This window comes from Bos mutus, unplaced genomic scaffold (assembly GCF_027580195.1).
Source record: "Bos mutus isolate GX-2022 unplaced genomic scaffold, NWIPB_WYAK_1.1 CTG333, whole genome shotgun sequence".
Taxonomy (NCBI): domain Eukaryota; kingdom Metazoa; phylum Chordata; class Mammalia; order Artiodactyla; family Bovidae; genus Bos; species Bos mutus.
Genome location: NW_027219823.1, coordinates 86,139 through 102,403, shown reverse-complemented (window position 1 = coordinate 102,403; position 16,265 = coordinate 86,139).

The window sequence follows — 16,265 nt, the reverse complement described above, 5'->3', positions numbered from 1 at the left end:
TCTGAGAAAGAAGGGAGAGGAAAGGGGACAGAATAAAATTACTTGTAGACATAATGGCTGAAAGTTTATAAAATTTTGATGAAAATCACTCTCCAGATTCAGAGTTCACCTCTCGAAAAATGAAAGGAAACAGATCCACTCTAAGACACATCTTGGTCAAACTGTGGAAAAACAAAGGAAAAATCTTGAAAGTAGCCAGAGAAAAACTGTTCTCCATATATGCTGCTGCCGCTGCTGCCAAGTCACTTCAGTTGTGTCCGACTCTGTGTGACCCCATAGATGGCAGCCTACCAGGCTGCTCTGTCCATGGGATTTTCCAGGCAAGAGTACTGGAGTGGGTTTCTATTGCCTTCTCTGAACCATGTCCTAGTTGCAGCCATCACCTCTGAGTCACATTTAGACCCAGGCCAGACCCCTACCCTTAAATCCAACCATGCCCCAGATTCAACCACCACCTCGGGCTCACATGGAGACTCAGGCTAGACTCTTGACTCCAATTCTTGACTCCAAACATGCCCCAGTGTCAACCACCAATTCAGACTCAAGTGGAGACCCAGTTGCAATCAAAACACTATGGAGTTATGACTCCAACCGTAACTCCTTTCAACCACCACCTCCAGCTCATGTGGACACCGATACTCACCCCAACCCTTGACTCCAACTGCAGCTCACTTTCAAACACCACCAACTCAGATTCACATGGGGACCCAGGCCCGACCCAATCCTTGACTCCAAGCAAACCACAGTCACAACCACAACCTCAGACTCACATGGGGACCCACTGCCCACCTCACATTCTCTTTCCCAATGGAACCATCTTCCTCTCAACTGAAGACTAGGTACGGTGAAGTGTCTTGCCTTATAGTCCAAAATAAGGCACAATCTTTGATCCTCAATGCAACTCAAGTCCTACAATGTCACTTTTTAAAAAAGCAACTAGAAAGTGGTTGAACTTTACCCTCTTTGGTTAGAAAAATCTCAGCAAATCTTTAGCCAGATCACCCCCAATCTTCCCCAGGAAAACAGGTCTTCCCAGGCACACAGATGTGTTTCCATCATTCCTGGGGATTCAGCAATACATGAACCATGAGTTTCCAGATGTACAAGCTGGTTTTAGAAAAGGCAGAGGAACCAGAGATCAAATTGCCAACATCTGAGGGATCATCGAAAAAGCAAAAGCGTTCCAGAAAAACGTCAATTTCTGCTTTATTGACTATGCCAAAACCTTTGACTGTGTGGATCACAATAAACTGTGGAAAATTCTGAAAGACATGGGAATACCAGACCACCTGACCTGCCTCTTGAGAAACCTATATGCAGGTCAGGAAGCAACAGTTCGAACTGAACATGGAACAACAGACTGGTTCCACATCGGGAAAGGAGTACATCAAGGCTGTATATTGTCACCCTGCTTATTTAACTTATATGCAGAGTACATCATGAGATATGCTGGGCTGGAAGAAGCACAAGCTGGAATCAAGATTGCTGGGAGAAATATCAATAGCTTCAGATATGCAGATGACACCACCCTTATGGCAGAGAGTGAAGAGGAACTAAAAAGCCTCTTGATGAAGGTGAAAGAGGAGAGTGAAAAAGTTGGCTTAAAACTCAACATTCAGAAAACGAAGATCATGGCATCTGGTCCCACTACTTCATGGGAAATAGATGGGGAAACAGTGGAAACAGTGTCAGACTTTATTTTTTTGGGCTCCAAAATCACTGCAGATGGTGACTGCGGCCATGAAATTAAAAGATGCTTACTCCTTGGAAGGAAAGTTATGACCAACCTAGATAGCATATTCAAAAACAGACATTACTTTGCCAACAAAGGTCAGTCTAGTCAAGGCTATGGTTTTTCCTGTGGTCATGTATGGATGTGAGAGCTGGACTGTGAAGAAAGCTGAGCACCAAAGAATGGATGCTTTTGAACTGTGATGTTGGAGAAGACTCTTGAGAGTCCCTTGGACTGCAAGGAGATCCAACCAGTCCATTCTGAAGGAGATCAGCCCTGGGATTTCTTTGGAAGGGATGATGCTAAAGCTGAAACTCCAGTATTTTGGCCACCTCATGTGAATAGTTGACTCATTGGAAAAGACTCTGATGCTGGGAGGGATTGGGGGCAGGAGGAGAAGGGGATGACAGAGGATGAGATGGCTGGATGGCATCACTGACTCAATGGACGTGAGTCTGAGTGAACTCCGGGAGTTGTTGATGGACAGGGAGGCCTGGCGTGCTGCGATTAATGGGGTCGCAAAGAGTCGTACACGACTGAGCGACTGAACTGAACTGACCTGAGGTTCAGGAGAAACTGGAGTACCCTCTTTCCAATATGTTCATGCAAAAAGAGAGTGGCATGCCCTGCAGAATCCAAGAATCTCAGAAATTGATGCAGCTTCAGGGCGAATCCCCAAGGCCTTGGCAGGCACTGGGGATGAAGAGACCCTCAAGGTCCTCTGCAGGTCTAGGCAAAAGCAGCCAGGAAACACAGAAAATGACATCCTGGTACCTAGCAAGGATCCCAGCAGGAAAGCTCCTGAGCCAGGATGTAAGGCAGAGCATGGGGAGGATCCTAAACGTTCTGTCCATGACCTCAGCCAACCATCCAGTGAAGGTTCCAAGTGCAAAGCCTGAGTTAGAAAGAGAGTTAAGCCCAGGCAGGAAGCATCCAGAAGAAATCCTGGGGGTCCTTATAAACAGGAAGGCATAGCAGATCCATGAGAGTTGGATCCCTGTTAATGTCTGTTGTTCAAGGCTTTCTGCCAACCACTTCATAGACCTTCCTGGACAGTCAAATGCTCCTATGGGAACAGAAAATGCAAGTTGTTCTCAGGATTGGGAAGCTTCCATGTAGACTTCCTATGAGTCTCTTGTCCTCAGTCCTCATATTCAACAGGAGCCGGAAGCTCATATAATAAAGTTTCAGGTGAGGCACAGATGGGTCCTTCTCCTCAGGTTCATATATAGCTTGAAGTTGAAAACTTTTCATCGCATATGCCTTCCAAGATCCTGGGGACCACCCAAAAACCAAGTTAACAGAGGGCTCAGGAAATCATTCTCCTCCCTATCCAGGAGAGAAAGTGATAACAATCCAGGCAGTGCCCACCCTGGAGAGTAACTGCCCTGCCCCCTACCAGGCAACTCAGAAAACCTGGGGGGCTCTGGGAGGAACCTCAGCTGGAAACATCCAGAAGCCCTCAGAAGCCCCTCTGACTCGAAAGGAAAACAAGCCACCTTCTCAGGCCCCACATACAACTTTGTGGACAGAATTTGGCACAGTGAATATGTTGTGGAGGCTGACAAAGGCAGCTTGGAGCCCAGTCCACATCCAGCAATGGTCAGAAATGAGTGACAGGAGGAATCTGGGGATCAGGCCTCCCCAGAAACTTGCTCTAGTGTGACCATCATGGACCTTGATGAATGTTCCCAATCTTCCAGAGAACAAGAGGCTGTGGAGGGAGACCCTGCTTAGAAGGGTACTTTTGAACCTAGTCTACTAATCAAATCCCAAATAATTAATTTTTTTAGGAGATTATGGTCACCAAGGTCCCATAAAAATCCGTCCTCGAACACAAAGTCTGTTGCCACAAATCCAGAAGATGTACACTTTGATGAACAGTTTCATAAGCTTAAGTTCCAAGGATTCATAGACTGGCAGAAACAGGCTCAAGGCCAGGCCACTTGCCTGCTCCTTCAAGACTGTGCCACTGAGAGGCTTCTCAAAGACTATTATTCGGATATATTCATTGCCACAAACACCTTGGCTTCTCAAGAATCTCTGTGCTGTTCTGAGACCCTGTCCAATTCCCGCATGTGTGATGTTATGTCGAGTGGAGGGAGCAGCCAGGGACAGCAGGAGGCCCTGAGAAGGCAGCCCCAGAGTAAGAGTCAGAGCAGGAAGTTCATCTCCACTGATGCGAGAGAGACTAATAGGAATCCCAAACTACAATAGCATAAAAAGGGGTTGGTGGCCCAGAGGTTCTACCAGGCCCGCAGGATGAGCCACCCTGGCCAGAAAAAGGAATCAGCAGAGTCGCTACAAAACAGTTAGTCCTGAAGAAGGGACAGGTTTCTTCAGAAAACCACTTTAGAGAAAGGAGTAAGCACTTTCTTCAGTGGATTTTCCCCTCTACAGGCAAAAGACTGGAAAAAGCCCTGCAAAAAGCAAGCCTGCAGCAGACACTGCTCAGAGCCAGGGAACTGTCAAAAGAAGTCTGATTACAGAGAGCAAGGCTATTGAGGCTCAAGATCTCATGACGTCTGTTGGACAGATCTTATAGAAGAAGATAGAGCTTCACCAGGGTAGTTTCACTGGTACAAAGCAGAACTGCAGGCCCCGTTAGGTCCAGCTTACTGCTACCACGGCTTTCTCTGAAATCAAGAGCAAAGGAGAGTGGTGAAACAAACAGCCCATCAGCGAGCTATCCCCATAGGCCACAGGTATCCTACCAAGAGGAAGTAGATCAGTCCCAGGAACAGCACATGGACCTTCCCACCCAGGGAGTCAGGTCCCCTTCTGGGCAGAGCCTGCCAGCATGGATCAAGAGTGACAAATATCCCACACCATCCCCTCCACAGCCCAAGCCACTGTCTTCTTCAGAAATACACCTCTTCTGGTCAATCAGAACATGCTTGTCACAGCTTTCCTGAAAGGAAAACTCTTCTCCAGAAAAAATGCATACTATGCATATGAAAACGTTTTTCTCTCATGTTAGAACATCCTCTATGTGTTAAAAGCTTATTCCTACCACAAAATTAGTTTCCTGAAATAAATGTTTTTTCTCATGAGAAATGGTGCTCTGTCTGTGCTCTGCTTGGAGAAAGGAAATGGATAAGTGTCCACTCTTCCCAGGTGCGCTTTGAGTTCCATATGGAATGGGTCATGGAAGGAAAGTGAACCTGAGCATGGATACTCACCCGTACCTCAATTCCCTCCCTGCACCTCAGTGTCCCTAATACCAGCATTACAGAAACAAGCAACAGCATTCAGGATATGTCACGGTGAACTAAACCTAAAGACCTCTCCCTTCTCAGCGGAGAGGACAGCTCAGTCCTCCGCACATCTCTCTCTACTTTGAACTTGTGAGGCTGTGGGGGAAGAGTTTGCAGAAGCTGAAATTCCCTCCAGGCTCAGAAAGTGTCAGAAACAAGCTCACTTGGCAGAATAAGGAGGGGAGTTTGGGGCAGTGCTGGCCCCGAGTACAGGGTGGGAGAAACCTCGTCCCTGTGTCAGGGTGGGATTAGATGCCGCTGTCCTGGAAGCCCCTCCTCTTCCAGTGGAGCTGTAATGAGGTGCGCCAGGCCTGTCCCCCTTCCTCTGCTTTTCTCGTGCTCTGGAGCAGGGGTGAGAACGAGGCCCACACACTCTCAGCTCTGAGGGTTGCGGTGTGGAGCATGGAGGCCCCTGAGGGCTGGTCCACCCCTGCCCTGGAGAAGAGGACAGCTCATAGTACCTACCTCTGCCAGGGAATGGGCAGGGGGCATGTCTTTGTGTGCAGTCACCTCACTGTCTGAGGGTGGGACACTGTGCCCCTAGTGTCAGACGCAGGGAAAGGAGGCAGGGGGCAGAGGTGCCCATAGATGGTGCAGTGACCAAGCAGCCCCTGGTGTCCCACCAGCATTTACAGATCTAGAGGAAAGAAGTTACGGGGCCATTGGCTCCTGGTGGCCCCACCCCAGAGTTTCCCCTCTACCCTAGCTTCCAGAACCCAGACAGAGGGAGGCCACCTGGACTCTCCGACAGAGGGCAGGCTCTCAGAAGCAGCAGAGCCTCCAAGCAGGCAATCTTCACCTCTCCACAGTGTAGTTCATCAGCTTTCACAGGACTGGGAGCTTGGGAGAGACTCGCAGTCCAGCACCTCTACCTATGCATGTGGCCCAAGGAGGCTCCCAGAGGACAGGTGGCACTCAACAGGCCCAGGGCCTCTGCTACAGTCATCGCAAGTCTCACCTGTCATCAGCCTTGCTCAGCCCAGAGCCCAGACAGGGAGGAAGCCAGCAGACAGGATGTGTCACCCAGCAAGCGGGAAGCGACCTGTGGAGAAGGGTGCTGTCAGCTTTCTTCCCCGGGACCCATCTACACAGGAAAGTGTTAGTCATTCAGTTATGCCCAGTTCTTTGAGATGACATGGACTGTAGCCTGCAGGCTCCTCTGTGCATGTAATTTTCCAGATAAGAATATTGCAATGGGTAGCCATGCCCTTCTCCAAGGGATCTCACTGACCCAGGTATTGAACCCAGGTCTCCTGAAGTGCAGGCAGATTCTTTACCATCTGAGCCACCAGGAAAGCCCTGGAAAGCAGGGAGACAAGAGCAATTCTCTAGAGTGATTCGGGGCTCTGTGTCATAGTCACTACAGCAGTGGAGAGACCTGCTCCTGGAGGGGCCTCTGATCCAGCCTGGAATGGCCAGGACAGCTGGAACGGCCCTGCCCCATGCCTGTTACGACCCCCACACACGGGACCAGGTCCAGGTCTGCATGGCGGCGTGCACAGGCCTGCTTGTGCTGAGGTCTCTACCTGGAGCCAGGTCTTGCCTCTGGGCCCCATCCCTCAGGGTGGGCACAGCAGTGGGGGCTCAGGGTCTAAGGGAGCGGCTGGGACCCAGGGCACAGAGTGGCCTCCAGAGCTCAGGAAAGAGGGAGACACAAAGCAGAGACTCTGAGCCTGGGCGCTGCCTGGTCCTCTCAGAGGCATCAAGAGGTGAGTGCTGAGGGTGGGGGCGCTGAGTCCGAAGACACCTGTGGGGATAAGTGACATAGAGGGAAACCAACAAAGAGCAAGAAACCAGAAGGGGAAAATCCCTGTGCCCTTCTCTTGCTAAAAGGGGCAGAACAGCCAGCAATGGAGGTCCCCTCACTAAGAGTCTCCACACAGAGACCCACACTGTCCCCACACCGAGACCTCCCACACACCCACTCTGAGAAATCTCACTCAGAGACCTCTCAGAGCATCCCACAGAGACCTCGCTGTGAGACCTCCCACGCACACACCTCACAGGTGTTCTTTAAGATCACCTGACAGGTCCTTCATGGTGGGTCAGATGTCAGTTAACAAACAGGCAGCACAGAAGGACCAGAGATGGTGCCCGGCCCCTACCCCCACTCCCAGAACTCCAAGATATCCAGATACTGTCAGCATTGCCCTAAATGGCATTCTCTGCTTGGGGAAATGCTTATGCCTTCTGTCCTTTGTAACCATTGCCTCTGAACAGAAGAGTCATGGTGTTCCACATGCAGACCTGCAAAACTCTTTCCTCCACAGATCTTCATTAGCTTGAGCTCTATCCCATGGCTTCAGTTCAGTTCAGTCGCTCAGTCATGTCTGACTCATTATGACCCCATGAACCACAGCACACCAGGCCTCCCTGTCCATCACCAACTCCCGGAGTTCACCCAAACCCATGTCCATCGAGTCGGTGATGCCATCCAACCATCTCATCCTCTGTCGTCCCCTTCTCCTCCTGCCCTCAATCTTTCCCAGCATCAGGGTCTTTTCAAATGAGTCAGCTCATCACATTAGGTGGCCAAAGTATTGGAATTTCGGCTTCAACATCAGTCTTTCCAAAGAACACTCAGGACTGGTCTCCTTTAGGATGGACTGATTGGATATCCTTGCAGTCCAAGGGACTCTCAAGAGTCTTCTCCAACATCACAGTTCAAAAGCATCAATTCTCTGGGGCTCAGCCTTCTTCACAGTCCAAATCTCACATCCATACATGACCACTGGAAAAATCACAGCCTTGACTAGACAGACCTTTATCAGCAAAGTAATGTCACTGCTTTTTAATATGCTATCTAAGTTGGTCATAATTTCCTTCCAAGGAGTGAGCATCTTTTAACTTCATGGCTGCAGTCACCATCTTCAGTGATTTTGGAGCCCCAAGTAAATAAAGTTTCTCACTGTTTCCATTGTTTCCCCATCTATTTGCCATGAAGTAATGGGACCAGATGCCATGGTTTTAGTTTTCTGAACGTTGAATTTTAGCCAGCTCTTTCACTCTCCTCTTTCACTTTCATCAAGAGGCTCTTTACTTCTTCACTTTCTGCCATAAGGGTGGTGTCATCTGCATATCTGAGGTTATTGATATTTCTCCGGGCAATCTTTATTCCAGCTTGTGCTTCCTCCAACCCAGCATTTCTCATGATGTACTCTGCATATAAGTTAAATAAGCAGGGTGACAATATACAGCCTTGACATACTCCTTTCCTGATTAGGAACCAGTCTGTTGTTCTATGTCCAGTTCTAACTGTTGATTCTTGACCTGCATACAGGTTTCTCAAGAGGCAGGTCAGGTGGTCTGGTATTCCCATCTCTTTCATAATTTTCCACAGTTTATTGTGATCCACACAGTCAAAGGCTTTGGCAAAGTCAATAAAGAAGAAATAGATGTTTTTCTGGAACTCTCTTGCTTTTTTGATGATCCAGTGGATGTTGGCAATTTGATCTCTGGTTCCTCTGCCTTTTCTAAAACCAGCTTGAACATCTGGAAGTTCACGGTTCGTGTATTGCTGAAGCTTGGCTTGGAGAATTTTGAGCATTACTTTACTAGCATGTGAGATGAGTGCAATTGTGCGGTAGTTTGAGCATTCTTTGGCATTGCCTTTCTTTGGGATTGGGATGAAAACTGACCTTTTCCAGTCCTGTGGCCACTGCTGAGTTTTCCAAATTTGCTGGCATATTGAGTGCAACACTTTCACAGCATCATCTTTCAGGATTTGAAATAGCTCAACTGGAATTCCATCACCTCCACTAGCTTTGTCATGCATTTATCATTGTTAAGTCAGATTATCTGCATGATGACAATCTTTCCTCTAAGAGAAGCAAGGTTGATATTAGGGCTCTTACGGCCTATTTACTTTGATCAGGTGGCACTAGTCATAAAGAACACACCTGCCAATGCGGGAGACATAAGAGACATGGGTTCCATCCCTGGGTTGGGAAGATCCCCTGGAGGAAGGTATGGCAACCCACTCCAGTATTCTTGCCTTGAGAAACCCCATGAACAGAGAAGAATTTACACAAAAGTTCTTAGTGACCCAGATAACCACAATGGTGTGGTCACTAACTTAGATTCAGACATCCTGCAGTGTGAAGTCAACTGGGCCTTAGATTTATTACTATGAAGAAAGCAGGTGGAGGTGATGGATTTTCAGCCAAGCGATTTAAAATCCTAAAAGATGCTGCTGCTAATGTGCTGCACCCAGTATGCCAGCAAATTTGGAAAACACAGCAGTGGCCACAGGACTGGAAATGTCAGTTTTCATTCCAATCCCAAAGAAAGGCAATGCCAAAGAATGTTCAAGTTACTGTACAATTGCACTCATTTCACATGCCAGCAAAATATGTTCAAAATCCTGCAAGCTAGGCTTCAGCAGTACATGAACTGAGAACTTCCAGATGTACAAGCTGGATTTAGAAGAAGCAGAGGAACCAGATACCAAATTGCCAACATCCATTGGATCAACAAAAAAGCAAGAGAATTCCAGAAAAACGTCTATTTCTGCTTTATTGACTATGCCAAAGCCTTTGACTGTGTGGATCACAACAAACTGAGGAAAATTTGTAAAGAGTTGGGAATACCAGACCACCTTACTTGCCTTCTGAGAAACCTGTATGCAGGATAAGAAGAAAGAGTTAGAACTGGACATGGAACAACAGACTGGTCCAAATTGGGAAAGGTGTCCATCAAGGCGGTATATTGTCACCTTCCTTTTTTAATTTATATGCAGAGTACCTCATACAAAATGTTGGCCTGGATGACTCAAAGCTGGAATCAAGATTGCTCAGAAAATACCAATAACCTCAGATATGCAGATGACACCTCTTTAATGGCAGAAAGTAAAGAGGAACTAAAGAGCCTCGTGATGAAACTGAAAGAGGAGAGTAAAAAGCTGGCTTAAAACTCAACATTCAAAAACGAAGATCACGTCATCCAGTCCTATCACTTCATGACAAATAGGTGGGGGAAAAGTGAAGATGGTTCAGATTTCAATTCTTGGGCCCAAGATCAATGCAGATGGTGACTGAAGCCATGAAATTAAAAGTTGCTTGCTCCTTGGAAGAAAAGTTAGACAAATCTAGAGAGTGTTTTACCAAGCAGAGACATCCCTTTGCTGACAAAGGTCCTTATAGTCAAAGCTATAATTCTTTCAGTAGTCATGTATAGATGTGAGAGTTGGATCACAAAGAAGGCTGAATGCTGAAGAATTAATGCTTTGAACTGTGGTGCTGGAAAAGACTCTTGAGAGTCCCTTGGAATGCAAGGAGATCAAACCAGTCAATCCTAACAGAAATCAACTTTGAATATTCATTTGAAGGATTGCTGCTGAAGCTCAAATACTTTGGCCACCTACTTTGAAGACCCAACCCATTGGGAAACCCTGATGCTAAGAAAGATTGAGAGAAAGAGGAGAAGGGGTTAACAGAGGATGAGATGGTTGGATGGCATCACTGATCAATGGGCATGAGTTTGAGCAAACTCAGGGAGACAGTGAAGGACAGGGAGGCCTGGCATGCTGCAGTCCATGAAGTCACAAAGAATTAGACAGGATTTAGTGACTGAACAACAATCTCAGAAGAGAATATGTTTACAAACAGGGCAGCTAAAGTAGGCTGAATGTCCCTTTTATTACATGGAACCCCAAATGCTGTAAAAAGAGAGCTTCCAAACTAGCTGTCAATGCCCGCAGATTCTTCCCTTTTATTTGTATGATCGAATAACAGATCAATCACTGTGAGCAGGGATGGTTTTAGAAATGGCTTGTAAAAGTCAGTTGTTATTTTGGAAGCCTTTTAATTAAGGTTGCTGTGCTGTGCTTAGTCGCTCAGTCATGTCTGACTCTTTGCCCTCATGGACTGTAGCTCACCACCTTTTTAGTATAGTTCTCCTCTGTCTCCTGGGATTCTTCAGGCAAGAATCCTGGAGTGGGTTGCCATGCCCTCCTCCAGGGATTCTTCCCAACCCCTGAATATTATCCAAGGATTTTGCTATTTTGCTTGCTACATCCATTTGGTGGCCTCCCCTGGTCCTGCCAACATGTGTACAAGCTGAGAAAGATTTAGCAGTTTGAGGTCAAGGCCCTGACAATGACCCTTAGCTCTTCAAAAAATATTGTGGGCTCCTTCTTAGACTTCCCTGGTGGCTCAGATGGTAAAGTGTCTGCCTGCAATACAGAAGACCCAGATTCGATCCCTGGGTTGGGAAGATCCCCTGGAGAAGGAAATGGCAAGCCACTCCAATACTCTTGCCTGGAAAATCCCCTGGACAGAGGAGCCTGGTAGGCCACAGTCCATGGGGTCACAAGGAGTCGGACACGACTGAGTGACTTCACTTTCACTTTTCACTTTCGTAGGTTTAAAGAACTCCTTGACTGGAGCTCTCAGTTCAGTTTTGGCAAAGGAGTAAAGAACACCTGAGGGGGTTCGCCTGCAACCTCAGGTACAGTTATTTTAAATGATAATTGATAAATACGCTCTTTAGATTAGAAAAGTAGTTCAGACAGAATTAGTAGAATATGAGCACTCAGGTGAAAAAAGGCAAGATAGGGTGGGCAGTAGGAATTAAGTCTTTATAGTCTTTTGATTTAGGTACATTTTGTCCTTTAATTTTTTATAAACTTATTTTTAACTGGAGGATAAATGCTTTACAATGTTGTGTTGGTTTCTGCAGTTTAACAATGTGAACCAGCCATGAGAATATATATATATATATATTTATCCACCCCTTCTTGAACCTCCCTCCCACCCCAACTCATCCCACTTCTCTAGGTTGTCAAGGAGCACCAGGTTGAACTCCCTGTGTTATATAGCAACTTCTTACTAGCTAACTATTTTACACATGGTAATGCACATGTTTCAATGCATTCATTAGCTTTTTGTACTGAGTCCTTAAATGAAGTTATTTTGGAATCTTGAAACCTTCTGTAAGCTTTTACATATCAATTAAAGTAGGCGTCTCATTCACCTTGTCCAATTTGGGATCCTATGCTCTCTAGGGTTTTCCTTAAATGAACAATCTTGTCTACTGGAACACTCCCCGCAATGACTACTATAATTCTAGATCAATATTAGTAAAATTTTGCCATCTTTCTAAATATCTATAGCCTCAAGATCAATAGCTCTTCCATATAAAATATAAAATAACCAGGTGTGCCAGAAGGTGGCATGCTCAGTAGGATTAGGCTCCCATTTCTTTAGCTAACCTTTGTCATCCCAAAACAAGACAAACAAACCTGTGCCATAATATATCAACACTACCTGAGAGATGTCACTATCGCTTGGCCAAAATAAGGCCTGGCATGCACAACCCCAATTCTCAGAGAACCTTGTATTGGGTACAATGATAAAACCAGCAAATCCCTAGAAATGGGGACTACATACTAACTCCATGCAAAATGGAGACCTATAGCTGCCACCGACAGTTCTGAGCACAGAATCTGGGCTGATATGATTCCAAACACATGGGGAAGTAGAAACTGCATCGTCAGCAGTTCCCAACATGGAATCTAGCAAACAAAATTAGGGGCTAGGGTGTACCACTCAAAAATAGATTGGCAACAACCAAGAAATGTTACTGTGCACTGGAAATTTGATCTAATAGGCTGTGGGTTTGGCCTCAGGCAGAATGATCTGCCAGCCAACCCAAACTGCCCTGAAAGGAAAGCCACTTAGATTAGGGGCACAAATGCAAAGAGAATGGAGCTCAAACCAAGAGGAGCTTACAACAACCTCCGTGAATGGCAAGAAAGACAGCGGACTCAGAGGATGTGTGGGCACCACAGTCGTCTCTCCTTGTCTCCAAATGTCATCAGAAATTCCCTTGAGATCCCATCGCTGCCACCAGTACATTAAGAAAGAAAAATTAGCTAAGTAAATTTGAAGATTTACTTCAAATTTAAAATAAATTGACTCTAGTAAATGATTCATGAAACCAGGCAGCATTTCATTTGGAAGACAGGGAGATACTCCAAGGAGTGACACATCATGGAAGGCTTTTAAGGCAAGGAGGGCAGGACAAGGAAATAAGTCATCAGCATGGGAACAAGTGTAACTTCAGTGGAGGAAAGTAAACATTCAGGTGACAATGGCTTCTCTTTAGCTAAATGGCAGAATTTTCTATTAGCTGGGTTTGCTGCTGGCCAAAAGGGAAGTCTTCCTCCTAAGGCTGGAGTGGTAATGTGGCTGCACTTCTTGTCTGAGAATGCAAGGTGTATTTCTTCCTGTTGGGTAATTGAGGATGAATGACACGGCATGAGAGCTCCCTCTACAGACCTTCCAGATTCCAACTATAGTTAAGGTTTGCTTTTCTTAATTTTCCACAGTATGTTTTGTTAGCAGGAGGATTCACAATAAGGGAGAAAAGACCAGAAGACTCACCGTTAAGAGAGTTCAGAAATTCTTGGGTGAATCCATGGGAGGCAGGAGGTGGCTGTGGGGTCAGCTGGTGTCCACACTGATCACATGGCTCCATCTGATGGTGTTGCAGCTTCCTGTTGAAACAGTTCAGTTCAGTTCAGTTCAGTCACTCAGTCATGTCTGACTCTTTGCGAGCCCATGAACTGCAGCATGCCAGGCCTCCCTGACCATCACCAACTCCAGTAGTTTACTCAAACTCATGTCCATTGAGTCAGTGATGCCATCCAACCATCTCATCCTCTGTTGTCCCCTTCTCCTCCTGCCTTCAATCTCTCCCAGCATCAGGGTCTTTTCAAATGAGTCCGTTCTTTGCATCAGATGGCCAAAGTATTTGAGTTTGAGCTACAACATCAATCCTTCCAAAGAACACTCAGGACTGATTTCCTTTAGGATGGACTGGTTGGATCTCCTTGCAGTCCAAGGGACTCTCAAGAGTCTTCTCCAAAACCACAGTTCAAAAGCATCAATTAGTCAGCATTCAGCTTCCTATATAGTCCAATTCTCACATCCATACATGACCACTGGAAAAACCATAGCCTTGACTAGACAGACCTTTGTTGGCAAAGTAATGTCTCTGCTTTTTAATATTTTGTCTATGTTGGTCATAACTTTTCTTCCAAGGAGCAAGCGTCTTTTAATTCCATGGCTGCAGTCACCATCTGCAGCGACTTTGGAGCCCGAAAAAATGCAGTCTGCCACTGTTTCCACTGTTTCCCCATCTATTTCCCATGAAGTGATGGGATCAGATGCCATAATCTTAGTTTTCTGAATGTTGAGATTTAAGCCAACTTTTTTGCTCTCCTCTTTCACTTTCATCACTTTAGTTCTTCTTCGCTTACTGCCATAAGGGTGGTGTCATCTGCATATTTGAGGTTATTGATATTTCTCCCAGCAATCTTGATTCCAGCCCAGAATTTCACATAATGTACTCTGCATATAAGTTAAATAAGCAGGGTGACAATATACAGCCTTGACGTACTCCTTCTCCTATTTGGAACCAGTCTGTTGTTCCATATCCAGTTCGAACTGTTGCTTCCTGACCTGCATACAGGTTTCTCAAGTGGTCAGGTGGTCTGGTGTTCCCATCTCTTTAAGAATTTTCCACAGTCTGTGGTGATCCACACAGTCAATAAGCAGAAATAGATGTTTTTCTGGAACTCTCTTGCTTTTTTGATAATCCAATGGATGTTTTCAATTTGATCTCTGGTTCCTCTGCCTTTTCTAAAACCAGTTGAACATCTGGAAGTTCACGGTTCACATGCTGTTGAAGCCTGGCTTGGAGACTTTTAAGCATTACTTTGCTAGCATGTGAGATGAGTGCAATTGTGCAGTAGTTTGAACATTCTTTGGCATTGCCTTTCTTTGGGATTGGGATGAAAACTGACCTTTTCCAGTCCTGTGGCCACTGCTGAGTTTTCCAAATTTGCTGGCATATTGAGTGCAGCACTTTCACAGCATCATCTTTAGGACTTAAAATAGCTCAACTGGAATTTCATCACCTCCACTAGCTTTGTTCATAGTGATGCTTCCTAAGGCCCACTTGACTTCACATTCCAGGATGTCTGGCTCTAGGTGATTGATCATACCATCATGATTATCTGGGTCGTGAAGACCTTTTCTGTACAGTTCTCCTGTTTATTCTTGCCACCTCTTCTAATATCTTCTGCTTCTGTTAGGTCCATACCATTTCTGTCCTTTATTGAGCCCATTTTTGTATGAAATGTTCCCTTGGTATCTCTAATTTTCTTGAAGAGATCTCTGGTCTTTCCCATTCTATTGTTTTCCTCTATTTCTTTGCACTGATCACTGAGGAAGGCTTTCTTATCTCTCCTTGCTATTCTTTGGAACTCTGCATTCAAATGGGTATATCTTTCCTTTTCTCCTTTGCTTTTCGCTTCTCTTCTTTTCACAGCTATTTGTAAGGCCTCCTCAGATAGCCATTTGATTTTTTACATTTCTTTTTCTTTTCGATGATCTTGATCCCTGTCTCCTATACAATGTCACAAACCTCCACCCATACTTCATCAGGATCTAATCCCTTAAATCTATTTCTCACGTCCACTGTATAATCATAAGGGATTTGATTTAGGTCATACCTGAATTGTCTAGTGGTTTTCCCTGGTTTATTCAATTTAAATCTGAATAAGACTCTACACATGGCCATCACCAGATAGTCAATACTGAAATCAGATTGATTATATTCTTTGCAGCCAAAGATGGAGAAGCTCTATACAGTCAGCAAAAACAAAACCGGGAGTTGACTGTGGCTCAGATCATGAGCTTCTTATTGCCAAATTCCTGTTGAATAGTTTTTTAAAAAATGGATCACTTAATCCTATAAAAGAAACATGAAACTGAGATGAGCTTCCACTGCTAGAAGAATCCTAAGCCTTCAGAAAAGAATAGAGAAATGTCTAAAGGATTTGAGAACTTCAGAGCTGTATTTCCTCAGAGCGGGACTTCCCAGGCTCTCCAATTCTCAGTCCTTAAAGCTTTCTCTCAGGAACCAAGCCTCCCCACTACTAGGGAAATTAAATAAATAGTCTTGATTAGGCTTCAGAGACAAAGCAGATCAGGCCTCTGACCTTGCTTCTAACTTGCTTGGACACAGCCCTGACTTGGGTGCCCTGATTGCCTATTGTGAGTGCAAGCCGTGCAGAACCATAGACAAGACAGGAGACAAGTCTTGAAATTGTTGAGCCCCCAGAGGGACAGTGGCCAACCAAGCCCCAGGCTTAACAATATTCCAAGTTTTACATGACAGACAAATAGCATTAGCTTGAAACCTAGCTGAAATTGCTCACAGACTGATGATGGTATCAGTGTGCATCCTGGGATTATAAACTGGAATCC